This window comes from Macaca mulatta, chromosome 4 (genome assembly GCF_049350105.2).
Source record: "Macaca mulatta isolate MMU2019108-1 chromosome 4, T2T-MMU8v2.0, whole genome shotgun sequence".
Classification (NCBI taxonomy): domain Eukaryota; kingdom Metazoa; phylum Chordata; class Mammalia; order Primates; family Cercopithecidae; genus Macaca; species Macaca mulatta.
The window spans coordinates 152,820,748-152,845,101 of NC_133409.1; the positions used below are offsets into that span (position 1 = coordinate 152,820,748).

General features: G+C 44.7%; 1 protein-coding gene across 7 annotated transcripts in view; it reads left to right on the top strand.

Moving 5' to 3' along the window:
- Window positions 1–10,326: 10,326 nt before the first annotated feature.
- Window positions 10,327–24,354, top strand: part of TRIM26 (tripartite motif containing 26) — a 29,041-nt gene continuing 15,013 nt past the window's right edge. For 3 of the 7 annotated variants that reach the window (XM_077998230.1, XM_077998231.1, XM_015135833.3), the window contains exon 1: window positions 10,327–10,449. The gene's annotated coding sequence lies outside the window, so the exon portion shown is untranslated. Of the gene's footprint in view, window positions 18,500–19,003; window positions 19,247–19,599; window positions 19,717–23,173; window positions 23,278–24,354 lie in introns of all 7 variants that reach the window. The other 4 variants (XM_077998232.1, XM_028846595.2, XM_077998234.1 and 1 more) reach the window with 3 other exon arrangements.

A 24,354-nucleotide genomic window follows, 5' to 3' on the forward strand; every position in this document is an offset into this window, starting at 1 on the left:
TACAATTTTTTTTTTCTTTTTGAGACCGAGTCTTGCTCTGTTGCTTAGGCTGGAGTGCAGTGGCAGAATCCTGGCTCACTGCAACTTCTGCCTCCCAGGTTCAAGCAATTCTCCTGTCTCAGCCTCCCAAGTAGCTGGGATTATAGGTGTGTGCCACCATGCCCTGCCAATTTTTTGTTTTTTAAGTAGAGAAAGGGTTTCACCATGTTAGCCAGGATGGTCTTGATCTCCTGACCTCATGATCCACCCGCCTCGGCCTCCCAAAGTGCTGGGATTACAGGCATGAGTCACTGTGTCTGGCATATTACAAATTTTTTATTACTTTGTTCATGGTTTGCCTTCCTCCAACAGAACACAAGCTCCACTGGGATTGTGTCTGTTTTGTCACTGCTTTATTCCCAGCACCCAGAAGAGCACTTAGCATAAAGTAGATGCTCAATGAGTATTGGTGAGGGCATGGATGAATACATAACATATGACAGAGCTAGCAGTGCAAAACAGTGGAGAAAATTAGAGACTGTGCATTAGATGACACTGAGATAATAAGTTAACCATGTGGAAAAGGGGGGAACCAAATATATATTTTGCTCTAAACACAAAAATTAATTCCAGATCTATAAAGATTTACATATGAAAGGCAAATGTCTTAGTTGTTCAGGCCTCTATAACAAAAATACCATAGACTGGGTGGCTTAAATAACAACCGCTTAGTTCTCATAGTGCTAGAGGTAGGGGAAGTCTGAGTCTGGGTGCCAGCACAGTCAGTTTCAGATGAAGGTTCTCTTCTGGGTCGCAGACTGCTAACTTCTCATTGTGTCTTCACATGGTAGAAGAGACAAGGGAGCTTTCTGGGGTCTCTTTCATAAGGGCACAAATCCCATTCAGTAGTGCTCTGATCTCATGATCTAATCACCTCCAAAAGGCCCCACCTCCAAATACCATCACACTGAGGATTAGGTTTTAACATACGAATTTTGGGAGGGACACAAGCATTCAGTCTATAGCAGCTAAACTGAAAAATGTTTAGTCAATAATATAGATTATCTTTGTAATCTCAAGATAAGGTAGGATTTATTAAACTAGACTAAGAGTCCAAAACATAAAGATTGATACATTTCGTTACTTCAGAGTGAAAAAAAAAATGCTTCTCTCTTCTCAAAAGATGACATAAAGAGAACGAAAAGACAAGCCAGAAACTCCAAGATGTTTGTTACACATAAAACCAACAAGGAATTAGTGTCCAAAATATACAAAAAACAAATACTTCCCATAAATCTGAAACTAACTCATTTGTTCCATATGACTGATTTTTTTTTCAAATAAACATAGAAATTTACCCTACAAGTCTTAAAACTTGAGAAACTCACATTTGTCTTATCTGAGTTCCTTTCTCAGGAAATTGACCATCAGGGCTCCCTGGTAGTATCAGGAAACTGAAACTTACCAGATCACTGCATCTGGTAAGACACCAGACCCCTCACCCTTCATGATTACCTAACTGACCCCAGGCTGCCTGTTGACCAACTCCCCTTCTTTATCCCTCCCTAATTCCTGTTTTCCCATATGTAGTTACATTTCTTCCTGGCTATATAAACCCTTAATTTTAATCAGTTGATAAGAGGAGACAGAGTTAAGAGCGATCTCTGAGCTTCTCCGTTGCAACACCCAAATAAAGCCTTCTTCCCTCGCAATACTTGTTGTCTCAGTGATTGGCTTACTGTGCAGTGAGCAACCTAGACCAAATCCTTGGCATTTTGGTAACAAATCCAAAAGAAAACTAAAAATAGCCAATAGAAGAAAGTATAAAAAACATAAAAGACATTATACAGAAAGAGAAATACAACTGGCCAAAAAAAAAAAAGGGAAAAAAGAAAAGAAAAATGCTCAGCTTCATTAGTAATTAGGAAAATGCACATTAAAACTAAATGCAATAACATTTCACACACATCAAAATGGCAAAAGTCAAAAGTCTGACAATTTCAAGTGAAGTTGCAGATGTAGTTTAATGGGAATTTCATCTGCCAGTAAAGGAAATGTAGATTATACAACCACTGGGAAATAGTCTCCCCTCACAAAATAACACTATATATATTGCAACCACATTCTAAGATTCAGAAATTTCACTACTAGTTACATATTCTAAAAAGTCTTGCAGGTATGTGCCAGGGTACACATAGGAGAATGTTCGTAGCATCATTGATTATAACAGCAAAACTATGAAGACAAACCAAGTTCTAAGAGTAGTAAAATGGAGAAGAAAAAAACATGGGACTTTCAAATTTGGAATACTACACAGCAGTGAAAATGACAAGCCAAAGCTATATACATCAAGATGGTGAATCTCAAAAATAAAGACAAGTCACAGAAGAACACGTACATTACAATTCCATGTATACAAAGTTTAAAAATAGGCAAAACTAGACAATATCCTGTTTAGGGATACATACATGTATCAAGGAAGTATAAAGAAAAGCTAGGATGGCCAGTATGGTGGCTCATGTCTTTAATACTAGCACTATGGGAGGGTGAGGCAGTAGGATTGCTTGAGGCCAGGAGTTTGAGACAAGCCTGGGTGACATAGCTAGACATCATCTCTACAATAATAACAACAATAAGAAAAGCTCACTGGGGCCAGGTGGTGGCTCACGCCTGTAATCCCAGCACTTTGGGAAGCTGAGGCAGGTGGATCACCTGTGGTCAGGAGTTTGAGACCAGCCTAGCCAACATGGTGAAACTCCGTCTCAACTAAAAATACAAAAAAAATAGCTGGCCGTGGTGGTGAGCACCTGTAATCCCAGCTACTTTGGTAGGCTGAGGCAGGAGAATTGCTTGAACCTGGGAGGTGGAGGTTACAGTGAACAGAGATTGCGCCATTGCACTCCAGCCTGGGTGACGAGCGAAATTCTGTCTCAAAAAAAAAAAAAAAAAAGAAAGAAAGAAAAGAAGAAAGGAAATGAAAGAAAAAGAAAAGCTCACTAGGCATGGTGGTATGAGCCTGTAGTCCCAGCTACTCTGGAGGCTGAGGTGGGAAGATCCCTTGGGCTCTGGAGTTCACATGCTGCAGTGAGCTATAATTGTGACACTGCACTCCAGCCTGGATGACTAAGTGAGACCCAATCTCTTAAAAATAAAAATAAAAGCTTGGCACAGTGGCTCATGCCTGTAATCCCAGCACTTTGGGAGGCTGATGGGGCAGATCACGAAGTCAGGAGATTGAGACCATCCTGGCTAACACGGTGAAACCCCGTTTCTACTAAAAATACAAAAAATTAGCTGGGTGTGGTGGCACGTGCCTGTAGTCCCAGCTACTCAGGAGGCTGAGGCAAGAGAATTGCTTGAACCCAGGAGGCGGAGGTTGCCGTGAGCCAAGATCGCGCCACTGCACTCCAGCCTGGGTGACAGAGTGAGACTCTTTCTCAAAAACTAAAAATAAAAATAAAAGCTAGGGAATGATTATTACGAAAAAATGCAGCTCTAGCAAAGAGAGAGGGAGAGTGATCTATTGGTTAGGGGCACATAATAAAAGATATTGGAAATATTTGATTGCTTAGAGTGAGAGATGATTACATAATATACTTTATTATCTCAATATTTTAAAATGTGTATATGGATTATATGTACACTTTTGAACACATATTTCACAGTTTTTGAGTAGAGAAGGGCAGAAAAGGAAACAGAGAACAAGTACAGACAGTATTTTCTAATTTTGCTGTAAATGTAGAGCAGGAAAGTAGGAGAGTACCTGAAGCAAAATCCTTTTAAAAACTGATGTTACTGGCCAGGCGCAGTGGCTCACGCCTGTAATCTGAACACTTTGGGAGGCCGGGTCGGGGGGGATGGGGCGGGGGGGGGGGGCGGATCACCTGCGGTCAGGAGTTCAAGACCAGCCTGGCCAACATGGTGAAACTCCATCTCTACCAAAAATACAAAATTAGCCGGGAGTGGTGGACGCAGGGGCGGGTGCGGCGCCTGCAATCCCAGCTACTGGGAAGGCTGAGTCAGGAGAATCACTTGAAATCCAGAGGCGGAGGTTGCAATGAGCTGAGATTGTGCCGTTGCTTTCCAGCCTGGGTAACAAGAGCAAAACTCCATTAAAAAAAAAAGAAGTATGATATCAAGGAGTTTGTTTCGTTTTGTTTTTTAATGCGATATATTATAATATGTTTGTATGCTCATGAGAATAATTCAGTGAAACGGTAAAAAAAAAATTGCTGAAGCAGGAGAGTAGATATTTATAGATGGTTAGTTTTTTGAGAAAACAAGAGAGGATGGGGTCTAACCTCGTCAGCGAGAGTAGAGACATCAAGGTGGTTCTACTATGGCAGAACTTGCTGGAAACCCACTCTCTAGGGTACAGGCAAAAGCTGTTCATACCAGACACACTCCAGTATAAAACCCCTTCAGGAGGGGTGCCTAACGAAGCTGCTCGCTGCTGGGTGTTGCTGACTGTGACTGAAGTAACTGGACACTAGGTAAGTTTTGGGTGCTGCAGGAGCAGGTGCTGGGAAACCATGTACTCACTGCAGGAACCTGGCAAACAGCACACCAGAACCAGGAAGCAAAATCGTTTTTCCCTGCAATGACTCTCCAGTGCCCTCTACTGACAAAGCTTCAGGGCCAGTTTGCAAAGAAAACATATTTAAAATATTCAGGATCATTTTTGGAGCTGAGAGGCAGTAAATCCATAACTGACAAACTGGGGAATGGAAGGATCAGGCTGACAATACCTGAATCTTCCATCAAATCTACCATAACTAAAAGTGGGATGAGATCATATACCTCTAAATGTGATACAATATGTACACAGCACTGCTTTTGAAGTATTCTCCTTAAAAAATTGAACCCAGCCAGGAGCGGTGGCTTACACCTGTAATCCCAGCACTTTGGGGTGCTGAAACGGGCAAGTCACCTGAGGTCAGGAGTTTGAGACCAGCCTGGTCCAACATTGTGAAACCCCGTTTCTATTAAAAATACAAAAATTAGCCTGGCGTAGTGGCGGGCGCCTGTAATCTTAGCTACTCAGGAGGCTAAAATGGGAGAATGACTTGAACCCAGGAGATGGAGATTGCAGTGAGCCAAGATCGCGCCACTGGACTCCAGCCTGGGTGACAGAGCGAGACTCCATCTAAAAAAAAACATACACACACAAAAGCTCAAATCTGATAAAGCCTCTTAAGTAAATAAAAATAAAACTAACGAATGATTATCACAAAAATGCAGATTGACGCTTACCTCTACAGCAGAGAGAGAGACTAGTAGTATCTGGGTTAGGGACACACAGTGAAAGATATTGAAAATGTTTGATTGCTTAGAATGAGAGATGACTACATAGCATCCTTTATTATCTTATGAAACTTAATCTAAGATACACAGGAAATAGAGGAACAAGTTAATTGATACCATGAGGAAGCAATCAACTAAATCTAGTATGGGGAACATTCTACAGGATAAATTAACTGGCTTCTCCAGCAAATTAATGGAATGAAAATAAGGGAAGGGTAGATTGTTATAATAAGATTAAGAGACATAATAATAGAATGCAATATATTGCCAAAGTATAATCTTTAAGAGTCAATGACAGTATCCTATACAAAGAAAGAGTGAGCATGTATCAAAGATGTACTAACAAGAGACTAGTAAAAAAGAACTAGTTCAAAGAGAATTTAGAAGATTGAATATACATACACTGGACATACATCTTCTATACCTCCACTGAACAAAATTCATTGACATTGCTATTGATCAAGAATCATTTGCATTGATATCACTTTTCTACAAGTTCATGTCTACCCCTAAAGAGTACTCTAAATACCCTAAAATACTAAATCAAAGTTAAACTACCCTAGAGAATTAGATAATTTTTACATAGGCCTATTAGAAAATGCTACAGTGTGGTTTGGGTGCGGTGGATCAAGCCTGTAATCCCAGCACTTTGGGAGGCCAAGGCAGGAGGATTGCTTGGGTCCAGGAGTTTGAGACCAGCCTGGGCAACATGGCCAGAACTTGTCTCTACAAAAAATACAAAAATTAGCCAGGCATGGTGGCACACACCTGTCCCAAATACTCAGGAGGCTGAGGTGGGAGAATTACATTAGCTCAGGAGGTAGAGGCTGCAGTGAGCCATGATTGCACCACTGCACTCTAACCTGCGTGACAGAGTGAGACCCTGTTTCAAAAACAAAAAAAATTTTTTTTTAAAAGTTGAATTTGTCATTATATATTATACAATATATTTTCACTAACTTTTGAGCTAATAGACATTTAAAAGTCACCAAATTTGGAATACAAAGTATTTTAAATGACATTCCAAGTCATATAAGAGATTGGTTCAGCCTACGCTTTCTGTTCAAAACCCAGTAGTTAATGCTATTAGCATTCAAAATGCCTTTTTTTTCCTTTTAAAAAGGACAGTTAAACCTGTTATTTTTTACCCTGCAGCCAATTCTTAGCACAAAGCAGGCAGATTTTAGCAGCACAAAAGTTATTTATTAGCTTATGCCTCTACCAGAAAACAGAAATGTTGGCTTAAAATTGTTTCATTGATGTAACTTTTACTTTTTCCTTTACAGATATTCATTTATTCATTCTGGCCCTAATACCAAGGCATCCTTCACACAAAAGATTCAAACAGATTCTTTGCATCTTTACCAATGGAAGTTTCATGTTTTCAAATTTTTTGTTTGTTTGCTTGTTTTTTGTTTGGAGGCCTCTTTCCAAGCACTCTAGTATTCTTAAAATCCTGGGATTCTGAATGCTATATTTTAGCTCAATATATTTATGCTAAACGTAGGGGAAAAAACTAATATGTTTTCCTTACCCATCACAAGGTCTATGTGGAGACTCCAATAAAAAAGAAGAGACTAACAAGAGAGAAGCATGCACATTTATTTTATTCAAGTTTTACATGACATGGGAACTTTCAGAAACGAAAACCCAAAGAAATGGGGACATTTGTGTAGTGGTATGGACAGTCAGGCAGATGTATGATTGCATGGACAAAAGTGTATGAGCTAACGGTGATAAACTGAAAAGTTAGCAAGGCCTGTCTATTCAGTTTCTTCTTGGCATACCTGTGTGACAGTCCCTCCCTCAGGGCATAGGAGAGGATGCCTGTCACATGAGGGCCTTCAGATTAAGGAGGAAGAAGGAGGGAGCAGGTCAGACAGTGACCTTCCTAGATTTTGTGGCCTGCTTCAGGGAAGAAGGGGCAAGGGGAACTCTAGTTTCTATGGCCTGCTTCAGGGGAGAAACGAGCAAGAGAAGGTCAGAGAAACCTTCCTGTTTCTGCTGTTTTCTCAGTTTCCAAGGTGCCATATTTTGGGGTAGCACTTCCTGTACCCTGTCATATACAAACCCATTTTCAGACAGCAGCCTTTAGTTCCTCCTTAGATTAAACCAGAGCTGCTCAAGGAATGTAACTACTAAATCATCTTGCTCCATTTAAGATATTTATTTCAAATGCAAATAATTATACCATACCCTTTGGCCTAGTCAGCACTGATTCACTATTTCAAAGCTTTACATTTAAGCCTCATAACAACCGTACGAAGCAGATCTAGTTACTTCCATGTTACAGAAGAAGAACTTGTGGCACACAGAGGTTGAGCAACTGCCCCAAAGCCTCACAGAACGTGGCAGACTGGAGAATTCAACCCCATGTAGTTTAGCTCACTCTTACCCAGCCCCATATGCTGCCCTGGCCTCCATCTGGCATGACCACAGAACTGGAGAGCTAGAGGAAGGAATTTCAACTCTGCTTCAGAACCTTAAATGAAGCAGGAAGCTGTAGAGGGGCACAAAGCTACGAAGCTGCTACAAAGCTGTCTCCTCCACCACAAAGCAGAAATTGTGTTCCCAGCGTCCACTGCTGTTACCCTTACTTGGACTTGAGAAGTTGCACCAATCATGATGTAGTGTGGTGGGAGAGGGACTCAGTGCATGACTGATACCCAGCCAAGCAGGGCCAGGCAGCTTTAGAAATGCCCACATTTCATTTAACATACATTTATTTACATGGAAGCCATGTGAGTGGAAGACAGGTGATGTCTCAACTCTCTTGGGGGTTACATTGAGGGGGAGGAAGATGGAAAATAAACACATTTACAAAGAAATGAACAAGGTGCTTTCAAGTGGTAACAAATGCATGAAGAAAGGGAAACAGAATAATGCATGATGGGGAACTGGTTTCAACTGGGTGAGGGAGGAAGACCTTTCTGAGATGCCAATTAAACAGAGACATGACTGACAAGAAGCAGGCAGCCATGAAAGGGGCTGGGGCAGGGAGTTTCAAGACCAGGTGAAAGATGAAAGCACAGGTACCAAGGGAGAAGTGGCCTGAGGGAGGTCAGAGAGAGTTAAGCGGGGCTGTTATGTCAGGAGCTCCAGCCCCTCCAAGAGTCTTCCATGCCCCTCTAAGTGTGCTGAGAGGATAGAGAATTTTAAGGGGGGTGGTGGATTTGTGGCTGGAATCTGCCCAGAATGGCCTGTGAATGGGCCAAAGACCTTGGAACAGGGAGACAATGCTTAGTGGCACAGCAATTTTTTAAACTTTATTATTACTTTTTTTTGAGACGAAATCTTGCTCCGTCCCCAGGCTGGAGTGCAGTGGGGAGATCTCGGCTCACTGCAACCTCTACCTCCCGGGTTCAAGCGATTCTCCTGCCTCAGCCTCTCCTGAGTAGCTGGGATTACAGGCGCGTGCCACCACAACCGGCTAATTTTTGTATTTTTAGTAGAGACGGGGTTTCACCATGTTGGCCAGGATGGTCTCGATCTCCTGAGCTCGTGATCCGCCGACCGCGGCCTCCCAAAGTGTTGGGATTACAGGCGCGAGCCACCGCGCCCGGCGGCACAGCATTATTTAAGGAGCATCTTAAACACACTTTCTTCCCACAGCATCAACTAAAAAAAGCAGGTATCAAGAGGGTCTAGGTAGGATGTGCTGAGACCACCTCCAGAGCACAGGCCCGCCAGAGTTGTACTCAGCAGGTGAAGTCTACACTACTCCCAACCTGGAGAGGCAGCGTGAGTTATACTGCTGGACCAAGGGGAAAAAGACAAAATGCAGGGCTGAGGGAGAAGGGAAGGACAGGGGATGATAAATGTGGGCGTGGTTTCTTCTGAATGTCCCGCCCACTCCACCACACTTTGCTTAAATACAGTGCAAATTTCCCTACCCCCAGCGGAGGAGGGGTGAAGATTCGGCAGGTTTTAGGGTCTAGGACCCTGAGCTCCTCCATTCATGAATACCCAAACAACTGTAGCCCACCCTCTCACCACTGCCTAGGCGGGCGAACAGTGTCCTCAGCTAGATCTCCACCCTTAGGAGCAGGGCACTGGCTGACCCGGAGAACCTGCGCCGCCTCTTCCCAGCCTGCTGCCAGCCCAGTGCACGAGTTGAACGCCGCTGCCGCCTGGCTGGCCGGGGAAGACGGGGATCTTGACGCAGCGGTGCCTGGGATACGGCAACAGCAGCACAGGGCACGGCCCTGCAGCTGGACTGGACGCGGCGGCTGCAGGCAGAGCAGGAAGCGAGCGCAGGCTGGGCAGCGGCGTACGCTTTGGCGGCGTCAGCTTCCGGGGCCGTGGGCGGGGGCGCGCCCGAGCCTCGTGGAAACCTCCCCACCAAGGACCCTGGGAACCCGTGTCTCGGCCCGCTTTGCAGCCTCTGGTTCCTAAATTCAGCGTCAAGGAGCGGAAACAACCCCCCTGAACTGGGCCCAGACCCTTAAGCTCCTGGAACCTCAGTTTTTCCTTCCGTCGAATGGCGACAATGGCTGTCTGATTGAACGTTATTTTACCTAGGAAGTTATAATTTTAGTAAATAAGTCTCAGAGTATTAGCTTGCTAAAATCCTGCTTTGTCCTGGATGCAAATTTAGGCCACGTTAGGGGAAGGGACTTCGTATTTAATGTTGAGCACCTGGCAAGCACCACCTTCGCCTCAAATTGCCCTCGGACCCTGATCCAGCACAAGGCCAGAGTTGGGCAGTGAGGGGTCTCGAGAGGTGCAAAGGGGATTATTGCACTCTCAAGAGTCCTACGTAGAGGCCTCCTAAGCCTTAGGATTTGATCCCTTATACCGTGTAACAGGCCACCCCTATTACGCGCCAAACTCAGGCTGCGGCTCTTGGCGCAGCCTCTGTCCCGCCTGATTTCAGTTTCCATTTCGCTGCCCTTGGTGCCCCACCGCCCGCGGCTGGCTGGGGATTTGCCCGGTGATCAGTGACGTAAAAGAAACTAAGGTTCCTATTGGAAGGCGGAGTTCGGCAGGAGCCAATCCTGGGGCTGGTCCGGGAGAAATCTCGGCGAAGGGCCCCGAATAGCCGGGAGATTACGGGGCGGGGACGAGCTGTCGCGCTGGTTGTTCGTGGAGGACCGGGACCCGGAACAGACCGCCGCGAGAGAGGAGGGGCCCGGGCCGGGATTCGGGGCCCGGAGCTCGGGACCGGTGAGTAGGGGGTGTCAAATGAGAGATACAGCGAAGCAACAGTCTCGCACGCGCCCCGGGTTTGGGGCGACCCCAGCGCGGCCGCCGGGCCCGGGTTCAAAACGGGGCCAGGCCCCCGGCCGGGCTCAGGAGGGGGTCAAGTTCGCTGCGTCCTCTCTGCCAGCCGGATCCCTCCTGTTTGCTTGTCCTTCCATTCTCCCACTCCTTTTGGGTCTTTCTCGCTTTCTGGTATCCTGCTCAGACTCCCATCCATTCTAGTCTGCGGAACCAGAAGTAAGCAGGGCCTGGATGACCGTCCGGTTGCTTGGAGCCTGGTAGATGGGCGACTAATCCAGCTCCCTGACCAAAGTGTCATGCTTGCTTTCTTTTTCTTTTTCTTTTTTTTTGGTTCGGAGTAAACCGGTTTAGCCACAAATACTTGGAGCTGTGCTTTCACTCCTTCCAGCCCATTAGCATTTTTCTTACTGATTTTCTCCCTATTTGGCCTTAGAAAAAAAGTGTAAATTTAACTTTGTGGAGTACATGGTAGGACACACTTCCAAATCTCCAGTAGATTTCAAATTTTGACACCACGATTTGTGTGTACTTCAAAAGAGGGGAGAATGACATTCATTTATGCATGCCTTACCCTCCTGTTTTTAACTGTTGGCTGAAATCACAATCCCTAACATGTTTTTCCCCAAGTTCAGAAAAATTACCTTAAAAAAATGGGCTTTTTATGTTTCAAAAATTGCAATTTTATTGTTTAAGTGGACTTTATTTTTTACAACACTTAGATTTACAGAAAAATTGAGAAGATAGTACAAAGTTCCCACACGCTCCAAGCTGGGTCCCCTGTTATTAACATCTTACCTCAGTGTGGTACGTTTGTTGCAATTAATGAACCAATATCAATACATTATTATTGACCAAAGTCCATAGTGTATTCAGATTTCCTTAGTTTTTACTTCAGTACTTTTTCTATTTCATGATCCCATGCTGGTTACCACATTACATTTAGTTGTCATGTCTCCTGATGCTCCTCTTGGCTGTGGGAGTTTCTCAGACTTGTTTTGATGACCTTGGCAATACTGAAGAATACTGATAGTATATGTTGTAGGATGCCCCTCTGTTGGAATTTGACGTTTTTCTCCTAAGACTGGGCTTATGCGTAACTGGGAGGAAGACCACAGAGGTGGATTGCGGTTTTCATCCCATCGTGTCAAGGGCTTGTACTAACATGATTTATAACTTAATGTTGATTTGGCTGAGAGAGTGTTTTTCAGGTTTCTCCACTGTAGTTACTCTCTTTTCTACTGTTTGCATGTATTGCCCTCTTTAGAAGGAAGTCACTAAGTGCAGCCCATACCTAGGGAGCCGAGAGTTATATTCCCCCTTCTTGAGGGCAAGGACCTACATATTATTATTTGCAGTTATTCTGCATGGAATATTTGTTTCTCTCTTCTCCGCCATTTATTAATTTATTCAGTGATTAATTTCAGTGTAGACTTGGACATTTATTTTATACTTTGGTTTATAATCCAATACTACTTTATTTTGTTGCTCAAATTACTGCGGCTTTGGCTGTTGGGAGCTCTTTTCACTTTGGCTCCTGTGCTCCTTCATAGTATTTTTATAGAGCTTTTTGCTAATGAGACGCTTGTACTTATGTGACCTTGCCTGAACCTCAAATAGCCTGGTAAACTTGGCAAAATATTTTCCCCTTGTTAAGAGGTAAGGAGACTGAAGGCCCAAGGCAGTGGGTGACTTCTTAGATATCACTTCCTGCAGGGGAGTAACAGGTTGGACTCAGATTGTGTGTAACCACCACAGAAGACACTGCAAACCCCCGAAGAGAGTCCATGGTCTGAATTGAGGCTTCTTGGGAGGACTTCTGACTTGGACCCCCCAGGATCAGAATAGAAAAGACACGGAGAATGGGAAGTTGGTTTTAGAAAACAAAAACATAATTTGGCTGGCATCAGGATGAATTAAGATTTTGCCAGCTTGATAGAAATGGAATTTTGTTTTTCCCCCCAAAATTGTGTGTGTGTGGAGGGAGGCCAGCAGAGATCTAGGTAATGTGTGTGGCCAAGAATGTCTAATCTAAGGAGAGCCCTGGAAGCCTGCTGCTGAAGCAGAATTTTAATGTGGGAAAGGGAGGGTGCGTGGTGAAAGGGGAAAGAATGGAGATGGCAGGGCTCTGGAATTAGAGGAGGTCATTAATTTCACAAACATTTGCAGACCCCCTACTTTGTGCCAGATATTGGAGATAAAAAGGTCAGTGAGGCATGACCTTTGGGTTCACATTCTGGTGGGAGAGAGATAAAATTATCAATTACAGCCACTTATCCATGGCTTAGTTTTCCGTGGTTTCCGTTACACGTGGTCAACCTCAGCCCAAAGACAGTGAACAGAAAATTCCAGAAGTAAACAATTCGTAAGTTTTACATGTGCATTGTTCTGAGTAGCGTGATGAAATCTCTTGCCCTCCCACTGTTCCTTCATCACAAGAAGGGTGAGTACAGTACAAGGTATTTTGAGAGAGAGAGACCACATGCATATAACTTTTATTACAGTATATAGTTATAGTTATTTTGTTGTGTTATTATTGTTAATCTATTTCTGTGCCTGCTTTATAAACTTTATTACAAGTGTGTATGTGTAGGAGAAACATAGGTTTCAGACATCCACTGGGGTTTTTGGAATGCATCTCCTGAGGATTGAGGGGACTCCTGTACGAATGGATCTTTAGCGAATGGGGGGTGCTACTGTATGAAGCAGTGTGATAGTGCTATCGTAGAAATACAGTATATGCAAAGCTGCAGGAGCTCTCCAGAGGAGGGATACATTCAACTCAGAGATGGGATGGGCGCAGGAAACTCCTCACAGATAAGGGGACAAATTGTATTCAAGCTTTCAAGGACGAGCTGGACTGGAGAGAAGAGCACGTACAAGGGAATGGGCGGAGAGTGGGGAGTGAAGAAGGGGCTGTCTTCGTGGTTCAGTGTATCTAATGGCCAGAGAATTAGGTAGGACGAGGAGGGATTTGGGGCTGGATGGGTAAGTTGGGGCCAGCCGGATGCAGGGCAGGGGAGGATGCCTGTGCAGTTTTGTTTTTGTTTTGAGACAGAGTCTCGCTCTGTCACCAGGCTGGAGTGCAGTGGCACGATCTCTGCTCACTGCAACCTCCGCCTCCCAGGTTCAAGCAATTCTCCTGCCTCAGCCTCCCGAGTACCTGAGACTGCAGGTGAATGCTACCACGCCCAGCTAATTTTTGTATTTTTAGTAGAGGCTGGGTTTCACCACGTTGGCCAGGATGATCTCGATCTCTTGACCTCATGATCCGCCTGCCTCAGCCTCCCAAAGTGCTGGGATTACAGGCATGAGCCACCACTCCTGGGCCACCTGTGCAGTTTTGACCTCAGCTAGTAGGAGTTTTTTTGTTTTGTTTTTAATTTATTTTTATTTTTATTTACTTATATTTTTTTTAGAGACAGGGTCTCCTTATGTTGCCCAGGCTGGTCTTGAACGCCTGGGTTAAGGGATCCTTCTGCCTCAGCCTCCCAAAGTGCTAGGATTACAGGCATAAGGCACCAAACCCAGCCTCAGCTAGGAGATTTGAAACAGGAGAATAACAGGATGAGATCCTGTGTGCTAGAAGGATGATCCTGGCAGCACTTTTTAGGAAATATGCCACATCTCACCAAATCTAAGATGTTATTTGTCTTAATCCATTTTCTCTTGCTATAACAGAATACCATAGACTGGATAAATTGTAAATAACGTGTTTATTCAGCTCACGGTTCTGGAGGCCAATAGTCTCTAGCAAGAATTGCATTAATCCATTCATGAGAGTTCAACCCTCATGACCCAGTCAGGTTTTAAAAACCCCACCTCTTAATACTGTTACACTGGCAATTAAGTTTCCAACACGTGAACTTTTGGGGGACATGTTCAAACCACAGCACCACCAAATCTTTTGTGTGCCCTTATTTTATGCTCCACATAAAAAAATATTTTGCCAGTTAAATTATGACATGCCATTGATCACATTTCAGAGATGCCAAAATGTGATGTCACAGGTGTCTCAAATTTGATGAAAAGCAGTAACTCCCTAGCTGATGGCTTGGATTCCTCCCTTTCCCTGGATTAATGGTTAGAATATCTCCATCTCACTGACTTATAGATGGTAAGTTACCAAGGGAAAGAAGAACAGAAGCTGGGTGGGCCCTTCCCCTTCTCTCCCCAAAGATAAACATTTACAACATTTACTGGTTGGGTTGAGGAGCATAATATCTGGTCTACTGCTATAGGGTTCCTTGGCCTGTTACTGGGCCTCTCTCATGCTGTTTCCTTTTGGGGAGTTAAATACACACACACACACACACACACACACACACACCCCCATATTCTATATCCCATCCTCCAGAGTGGCAAAAATTAAAGCTGATAATATCAGGTGTTGGTGAGGCTGTGGGGCAGCATGAGTGCTCGTAGCCTGCTGGGCAGACTACACAGCACTACAGTCACTTTGGAAACAGTTTGACCTGATTAGTCAAACTGAGGATACATCTTACCTGTGTGTGCTAGGACATGTATGCAGAAATATTCACAGAAGCAGTGTTTGTCATTGTCCCAAACTGGAAACAACTCATATGGCTATCAGTAGACTGCATTAAAAATTATATAGCTACAGAGCAGCAATTAAATAAAATCAGCTCATGATCACATGAATGAGCCTCACAAACATGTTGACAGCCCCCCCCAAAAAAATACATGCAAAAAAAAAAAATGGAAAAATTCCATTCACTAGAGGCTCAAAACCTGAGAAAATAAACTCTGTCGTTTATGGGGTATATACCTAGGTCTAAAACTAAAGAAAAGGGAAGGAGTGATTCTCACTGTTACAACTTACTCCACCACAACCATTTTCTCAGACACAGCTTTTTCTTCTCCTGGTTTCTGTAAGTTCCTGGAGCGAAACCTTGAATACGATGATTTGATGGTGACGTGCAGCCCACTGTTCTTGCTGCTACAGGGAATACAAAGAAATTGCTTCTCTCTCTACCAATTTACTACCATCTTGCTGGAGCGAACAGGCAGGTGACTAAGATTGTTCGCATTCCTTCAGCAGACATGTAGGAAGCATCTTCTTTGTGTCAGATACTCTGTGCTTGTGCTTTGTTTTCTCAATTTTTGTTGTCTACTTTGTGCCAAGTACTATGTAGATTCTGGGGATGAGACAGACACAATCTCTCTCCTTGTTTGGTGGGAAAAGCTGGTGTTAAGCGAGTAATTACACTAATAAGTCAGGACTTAAAATTGCAGAGAAGTACAGGGTGCAGCATGGGGTGTTTTGGGGCTATCTAACTGGACTACATGTGGACCCAATCTGACAGGTCAGGAAAAAATTGCCAGAGGAGGTGGCTTTCAGCTGAGACTTCAAGCTAGAAAAGGCATTTGCTAAGTGGGAAAGGGATGGTGTTCTAGGCAGAAGGGCAGAAGGAATTACATTGTCAACGGGCTTAGCCAGGAAAGAGCATGGCACTTTGAGGCATGGAGAGCGGTTTGGTTTGGCTGTGAGGTGGGAAGTGGCAGGAAATGAGCCTGGGCCATGATTATCTGGGATCCAGCTAGAATCTCCTGAGACAGCCTCCTCACAGAAGAAAGGAAGGGCAGGAGTTTTGACTTTATTCCTGGAGCAGCAGAAAGCCATTGAGGGGTTTAACCACGTTGGTCACCCGGGCAGATTGGCAGTTTAACATGTGACCGAGTGTGTTTGCGGAACAAAAGGCCAGAGTGGCTGCAGCACTGGGGCAGCAAAGGAGAGAAGAGGTTTATGTAAATCAGGAAACCCTTGAGGATTTGATGATCCCACAGTTGGATCTGATTGATTTCAGCTTCTAAAGGATTCCTCAGTTAGGTCACTGGATGTAAGTTCTGGTAGGACAGGGAGTTTGCCATTTTTGTTCTCTGCTGTAACCTCAGTGCCTGACACATAGTAGGCACCTAATAAACAAACATCTGCTAGCTGTTGAATAAATTTTAACATCCTGCTGCTTAAACCCTCAAAGGCTTCTCAGGGCTGTTAGGATAAAGTCCAAAATTCTTAACCTGGGTCACAGAGTCTTGCATAATCTGTTCCCTCCTGTTTCTCCACCCTCCCTCTGCTCTCCTCACTGCACTCCACCTGTGGCCAATTGTCAACTCCTCAAACTCACCACTACCCTTTCTCTGGCAGTTGATTTCCTCTGCCTGTGAGGCTACCCTCCACAGCACTCCATATGGGCAAGGGAGAGTTCATTTTCCAGGCACCAAAGTGCGGTGTATGGTGGAGTGGAAGGAGCCCAGAGCTGGGAGGTGCACCTCACTGCACCTCGTGCTAGCACTGGCCTTGCTGCCAGCCAGCTGTGCTGCTGGACAAATTGGTCCGAGGCTCTGGCACTCACTTTCCTCCTCTGTAAATAAGGGGGTTCTAGTGATTCACAGTCCTGATAGACTTTAGAATCTCCTGGGAAGTTTGTTTTTTAATACCAGAACCTGGGCCACCTCTGGAGATTCTAATTCAGTTGGTCTGGGTATGTTTTGAAGACTCACCAGTTTGAAGACTACAAATCTGATGTGTAGTTAGGGTTTGAACCATCCCACAAGATGATAAAGGATTCCTTCCTATATTTGGTGCAAAGCACCAAGTGACAGGAATATTTTAGACAAGAGAGAGCTTAGTTCTTGATTCAACGTTAGACAAATATTCAGGCACAAATATGAGGAACTCCCAATTTTCCCCTGTGGGTCAGCTGCAAGACCAGGGCACTTTAAAGCCTTGTCTCATCCACCTCCCAGCTGGCTGCTACCTCCTGCCCCTCTTTGAGCCCTGTGGGGATTTCTAGCGTTCAGAGCCCTGGTGGTTTTTGTGGCCTGCACTGTGCTTCAGAGCACCACTGATGCTCAGCTCCGTGGGGAAAGTCAGCCAAGTGTGACCACAGGAACGTGTCATCCAGTCACTGGGATCTCCTGGGACAGCCTGGGATCCAGGCCTTTGACATGGCCAGTAGGGGTGCAGTCACTACTAGTATGCACATCCAGATCAGTTGCTTTTTGCCCTGAATTCTGGCTTCTCCGGGTTTGTTAGAGGTGTCTCACGGAAGTTTACCTCATGGAGAGTTTGCTTATCTCAGATTAAAATACGGGCATGAATCTGGGACCCCAAGAGCCCTTAAATGGAGTACCCACAAGGAGTGGAGCTCTAGGCTAAGTGCTGTGGGATTACAGGTGCTTTGCTCTTGTTTGGAGGTCCGGACATATGCTTGAGAAGTGGCTTGGGATACTCAAGAGAGTCCTGAACTGGTACCCTGGAGGCCAGGGTACAAACCCAGGTCTCTCTATTCACTTTCTTGGACCCCAGAGTCCACATCTGGGATTCAGTGTCTACCAGGGCACCTCTCTGGGTGGCATCTAGGAGCCAGAGGCAGGCCGGAGTTTCACCCCGGCTGGAGTACAGTGGCGCAATCATGGCTGTCTGCAGCCTCAACTTCCCAGGCTCAGGAGATCCTCCTGCCTCAATTTCCTAAGTAGCTGGAACTATAGTCATGTGCCATCATGCCCAGTTAATTCAGCTAATTTCTTTTTTTAGAGACAGCATCTCACTGTGTTACCCAGGCTGGTCTCAAACTCCTGGGCTGAGGCAATCCTCCTGCCTTAGCCTCCCACAGTGCTGGAATTACAGGCGCAAGTCCCCATGCTCGGCTCTCAGCTAGTTTTTGCGGCTCATAATGATTATTCTTGGAGCCAGTAATCGTGCATGCATCCACATCTTGAATTATGTGGCGTCACCTTGGCCAGTCTGTTGACATATGCAGATTAGGTATTTATGAGATCCAGAGACTTATCGGGGAGGGATGGATTTCAGGGAAAGGGGAACCTCTTAGAGAAAGGTATGGAGTGTCTCTAGTTCTGCCTGTGGGGAGGGTACCAGGACATTGCAGGGCTTGTTTGTTGCATCTTCCTGGTTCTTTTTTTTTTTTTTTTTTTTGAGACGGAGTCTCGCTGTCATCCAGGCTGGAGTGCAGTGACGAGATCTCGGCTCACTGCAAGCTCCGCCTCCCGGGTTAGGCCATTCTCCTGCCTCAGCCTCCCAAGTAGCTGGGACTACAGGCTCCCGCCACGACCCCCGGCTAATTTTTTTTTGTATTTTTAGTAGAGACGGGGTTTCACCATGTTAGCCAGGAAGGTCTTGATCTCCTGACCTCGTGATCCACCCACCTCGGCCTCCCTAAGTGCTGGGATTACAGGCGTGAGCCACCGCGCCCTGCCATCATCTTCCTAGTTCTATAGAATTGCAGCTAGCGGCTGGGCGCGGTGGCTCACGCCTGTAATCCCAGCACTTTGGGAGGCCGAGACGGGCGGATCACAAGGTCAGGAGATCGAGACCATCCTGGCGAACCCGGTGAAACCCCGTCTCTACTAAAAAATACAAAAAACTAGCCGGGTGAGGTGGCGGGCGCCTGTAGTCCCAGCTACTCGGGAGGCTGAGGCAGGAGAATGGCGTAAACCCGGGAGGCGGAGCTTGCAGTGAGCTGAGATCCGGCCACTGCACTCCAGCCTGGGTGACAGAGCGAGACCCCGTCTCAAAAAAAAAAAAAAAAAAAAAAGAATTGCAGCTAGCTTCTGGTTTATTTTTTATTTTTTGAGATGGAGTTTTGCTCTTGTTGCCCAGGCTGCAGTGCAGTTGGCACGATCTCAGGTCACTGCAACCTCCGCCTCCTGGGTTCAAGCGATTCTCCTGCCTCAGCCTGCCGAGTAGCTGGGATTACAGGTATGTGCCACCGTACCCAGCTAATTTGGTATTTTATAGTAGAGAAGGGGTTTCTCCATGTTGGTCAGGCTGGTCTCAAACTTCCGATCTCAGGTGATCCACCTGCCTCTGCCTCTCAGAGTGCTGGGATTACAGGCGGAAGCCACTGCGCCTGACCGCTTCTGTTTTATTGAAGAGACAGAAGAATGCCCCCTCACCCCTAGCAGGGATGTGTGACCTCTGGTGCAAGGCAGTTCATGAAGAGACTTCCTCAGGTTCAGAATTCTCATCTGGGTAAAGGGAGTGGGGGTGGAGTGGGTCATCTCTGAGGTTTTTTTTTTTTTTTGCTCTAATTTTGGTTTCTGTCTGTCCAGGAGCCAGGAATGGAGAGAAGGGTAATGGTTTTATTTCTTATTGTGGAAACCTGTTGAGATAATCACAGAGAATATACTGAAGGCATGAAAAATAGGGCAGAACCATAGCAGCATGTGGCAAGTTGGGGAAGAGTTTTTGGAGAGGGTGAATTTTGCATCGGACCTGACAGAATTGTGTATGGGGAAGGGGAGCGGTTATTCTGGTCTGCTCACATCTCTCATACTCAACCTCATTTCTCCTAATTCTGAAATCTTGAGATCCTCCATCACTAAGAAAGAAAACTACTGTCCAGCAGGGACCCTTTATTGCTCACCTCATATGTGAAAGTTAGTCATAGCTAAGGCTAGGGTGCTTTGGTCAGTATCAGCAGAATATATGCCCCTTTTATTTTGTCAGCATTACTCAGCTTACAAAGCCCTTCCATGTAGATGACCTCATCTGAGCTTCCTAACAAAGGAGCTGGTATTAGACCCCATTTTACAGTGTGCTTGGGTAGGGAAGAGAGTGTAGTGGATTGAGCGGAGGCTTTGGCACCAGACACTGCTTCCTAGCCATGTGCTCTTAGGCAAGTTGCTTAACCCTGCTGAGCCTCAGTTTCCTCAGAAGGAGTCTGTATAAGCAAGGGAAGGGATTGGTCATAGAAGTGGTACTGTGTTTCGTTTATCTAGTTACGGCAGACTCTCAAAAACAAATGGTTGTATACAATTAACGTTGTCTGCAGTTCCCCTGAATCCATTCACTTGTTCAGTAAATGTGTATTGAGCTTCTACAAGGTGTCAAGCACCATGATCGCTGTATCAGTGATTTAACCATTTTTGATGGTTACTACAGACCCCTTTAAGAATGTGATAGAAAACTATAGCTCCCTCTCCACAGAAAACTTTTCTAGCTTTTTATTTTGCTTTGCCGAACCATTTCAAATTGGGTGGGAGACGTGAGGCTCTAAATACTACAGCATCCACTGCCTTGAAATACAAGTATTCTCAGCCGGGCGCAGTGGCTCACACCTGTAATCCCAGCACTTTGGGAGGCCAAGGCAGGTGGATCACCTGAGGTCAGGAGTTTGAGACCAGCCTGGCCAACCTGATGAAACCCCATCTCTACTAAAAATACAAAAATTAGCCGGACATGATGGTGGGCGCCTATAATCCCAGCTACTAGGGAGGTTGAGGCAGGAGAATCGCTTGAACCTGGGAAGAAAAGGTTGTAGTGAGCCAGATTGCGCCATTGCACTCCAGCCTGGGCAACAAGAGAAAAACTCCATCTCAAAAATAAATAAATATGTAAATAAATAAATAAGTATAGGCATTCTCATACATAACCTCAATAAATGCCATTAAGAAAATAATTTTAGACAGGGTGCAGTCACGCATGCCTATAATCCCAGCACTTTGGGAGGTTGAGGTGGGAGGATGGCTTGAGCCTAGGAGTTCGAGACCAGCCTGGGCAATGTAGTGGGAACTTTTCTCTACAAAAACCTTTAAAAATTAGCCAAGTGTGGTAGCGTGCACCTGTTGTTGCAGCAGCTCGGGAGGCTAAGATAAGAGGATTGCTTGAGCCAGGGAGGCAGAGAGGTTGCAGTGAGCCAAGATAGTTCCGCTGCACTCTGGGGGACAGAGTAAAACCCTGTCTCAAAAATAAATAAATAAATAAATAAATAAATAAAAGAAAGGAAATAATTGTTTAATATGATCCAACAGCCAATCTATTTTCAAATTTCCCACAATAGTTCCAAGACTATTTTTATAACCTTTTTTTTTTTTTTTTTTTGCAGGATCCAATCAAGGTTCATGTATTACATTTTACTATTTCTCTTTAGTCTGTAAAAATCAAGAGCAGTTCCTTTGAAGTTTTTTTATGACATTGACTTTTTAAAAGACTAGACCAGTTGCCATGTGAACTGTCCAGCATTCTGGATTTATCTGATTCTTTCCTCATGGTGTGGTTTAACTCCTCCATCGGTACTTTTTCAGTTGTAACATACTTCAGAGTACTCCTTTCCTTTATATTTTTTATAAACTGGAAGTTAGAGCTAAAGACTTGACTAGATTCATTCAAGGCAAACATTTTTGGCACAAAAACTTCATAGGTAATGTTGTGTGATTCATATAGTGCCATGCCGGGAAGCACATGCCACTTTGCCCCATCTGCTGATGACGCTGGATTTGGTCACTTAGTTAAGGTAACCACTGGATCTCTTCCTTATGAAGGTATGTCAGAAAGTAATCCATTCGTTGGTGCTTTGGCACTATGGGGACTATCTCATCCCCCAGAACCTTTCACCTAATAGTTTTAGCATCTATTGATGATCCTTGTGCTATTATAATGGCAGTCGCAAAATGATTTTCTAATTCTGTTATCCCTGTTCTACTTATTCGCTGATTAGTCTTACAGAAGATTATTCTTCTGTAATTCCCAGACAATTTTAAGTATCTAGTACATGTACAATAATTTTTAGACAGTTTCAGTTTAGAGACCATCGAAGCCCAGCATGGAGCCTGGGTGATGAGGTGTCTTATTTTGCACGGAAGAAGAGCTGTAGCTGAGCTCTTGATAGTCCTTTGATTCTTCTTGTTTTGCAAGTAAATTGCAAAATAAGTTCCCAACCCAAAGATAACACAGGCTATCCTTCGACAAAAAAACCACCTCAGCTTTTAAACTTCTAGGCCATTCGGCAAAGAGGCATGCATGATAAAGGGCTTGAAAGCCCACAGACACATCCAGTACCATTCCTTTTTCCTCTTTCCAAACACTTGCAGTATGTTACAACTGAAAAAGTGCTGACCTAGGCTGATTTCCTCAACAGTAAAGCCAAGGATTTGGACCAGGCAATTCCTAGCATTTTTTTTTTTTTTTCTTTTTTGAGATGGAATCTCACTCTGTCACCCAGGCTGGAGCGCAGTGGCACAATCTAGGCTCACTGCAACCTCTGCCTCCTGGGTTGAGGTGATTTGATTCTCCTGCCTCAGCCTCCTGAGTAGCTGGGACTACAGGTGCATGCTACTACGCCTGGATAATTTTTGTATTTTTAGTAGAGGTGGGATTCCACCATGTTAGCTAGGATGGTCTCGATCTCCTGATGTTGTAATTCACCCGCCTCACCCTCCCAAAGTGTTGGGATTACAGGCGTGAGCCACCGTGCCTGGCCAATTCCTAGTATTTCTACCAGCATTACTAACATCTAGGAACTTGATATTACTTTCACTTGACAGTTAAATTTCCTTGATGCATTCATTTGAGCTTTGAAGGTGCTTGATTTTCCCCTCATTATGTCTCTTAAAGTCACACATACCTAGATCCATTAGTGCTTCCAGTTGCAATTATTATCAGCACTATAATAGTTTCTTATGTTTATGTAGTCCTTTTAAGTTATAAAACGCTTTTTATGTGTTATTGTACTAGACCCTCAATGAGTAAACATTATATCCCTGTTTTGTTTACTCTTGGGTCTTATAGACTGGGGGTTTTATTTCTGTCCCATTAATGTCACTACTGACCAAGGCCACTGAACTCTGTTGCGATGGACTTTCACCATACATAATCATTAATAGTATTGATTTGCCTGTAATTCAGGTTGCTTCATTCCAGCCTCGCAGTCACCTCTGTGCCCTGCTGGTTGTCTTCCCAGCACTGCCCTAGTTGCCTTCCATGGATCTATAGGAGAGCAAGTCCTCCAGGTACTGCCCTGTGACGATGTTGTTGAACTCTGTAGCACATGTGTCACTGTGGCTGGTTCTGCTCACTTCCTCTCTTGCTGCCACTTTTGAATTTAACTCTTTGTGGTTTGGACACTCACTAGATTTGGAAACCAGGGGTTCTGGGTTCTCTCCTAGATTTCCGTCTGTGTACCAGGCTTGTACTTAGTACTTTTACCATAATTCTTTCACATGACCTGCTTAGAAACCCTTGAAGGTAAGTATCACTCTTCCCATTTTACAGATGGATACACTGAGGCTCAGTACTTAAGTGACTTCTGTAGTGTCACACAGAGTCAGGGGCAGGAGGCTGCTCTTGGGTTAGATGTACTGAGGCTCATAACCTCAGACTGGAACTGGGCCAGGACTACAAAGGTAAACAGAAGCAGAGTCCTTTCTGTGTGTCCCCGCTCCCGGTACAAGCCAAGGCCTCACAGCACATAGCAGCCACAGCCACCTGAGGATTCCTCCCAGCTAGACGAGGCAGTTACAGCCAAGAACAAGTCCATTGAGGCTAAGCTGTGCCCCTCTGGAGGGCTGAGTCTAAGGTCCAGCCTTCTAGGGGAAGCAAATTAAGCCCAAGCTATAGAATAGCCCAGGGAAACACTTATAAAGGGAAATGCTGACAGTCAGACTCCTGAAGCTTCCTGATGCTTCTCGAGTTTTGGTAAAGAACCTTAGTTTTTTTTTTTTTTTTTTTAATGTTTTCTGGTTTTTTGTTTGTTTTGAGACAGTCTCTTATTCTGTTGCTCAATCTGGAGTGTAGTGGCACAATCATGTCTCACTGTAGCCTCCACCTCCCAGATTCAAGTAATCCTCCTGCCACAGCCTCCTCAGTAGCTGAAACTACAGATGTATGCTACTACACTGAGGTATATTTAAAAATTTTTAAATTTTTTTAGTAGAGACAGGATCTCACTATGTTGCTGAGGCTGGTTTCAGACTCCTGGGTTCAAGTGATCGTCCTGCCTCAGCCACCCAAAGTGTTAGGTTTACAGGGTGAGCCATGTCACGCTGCCCTCTCTTAGTTCTTGAAACCTGAAACCTTGAGGAGCAAAC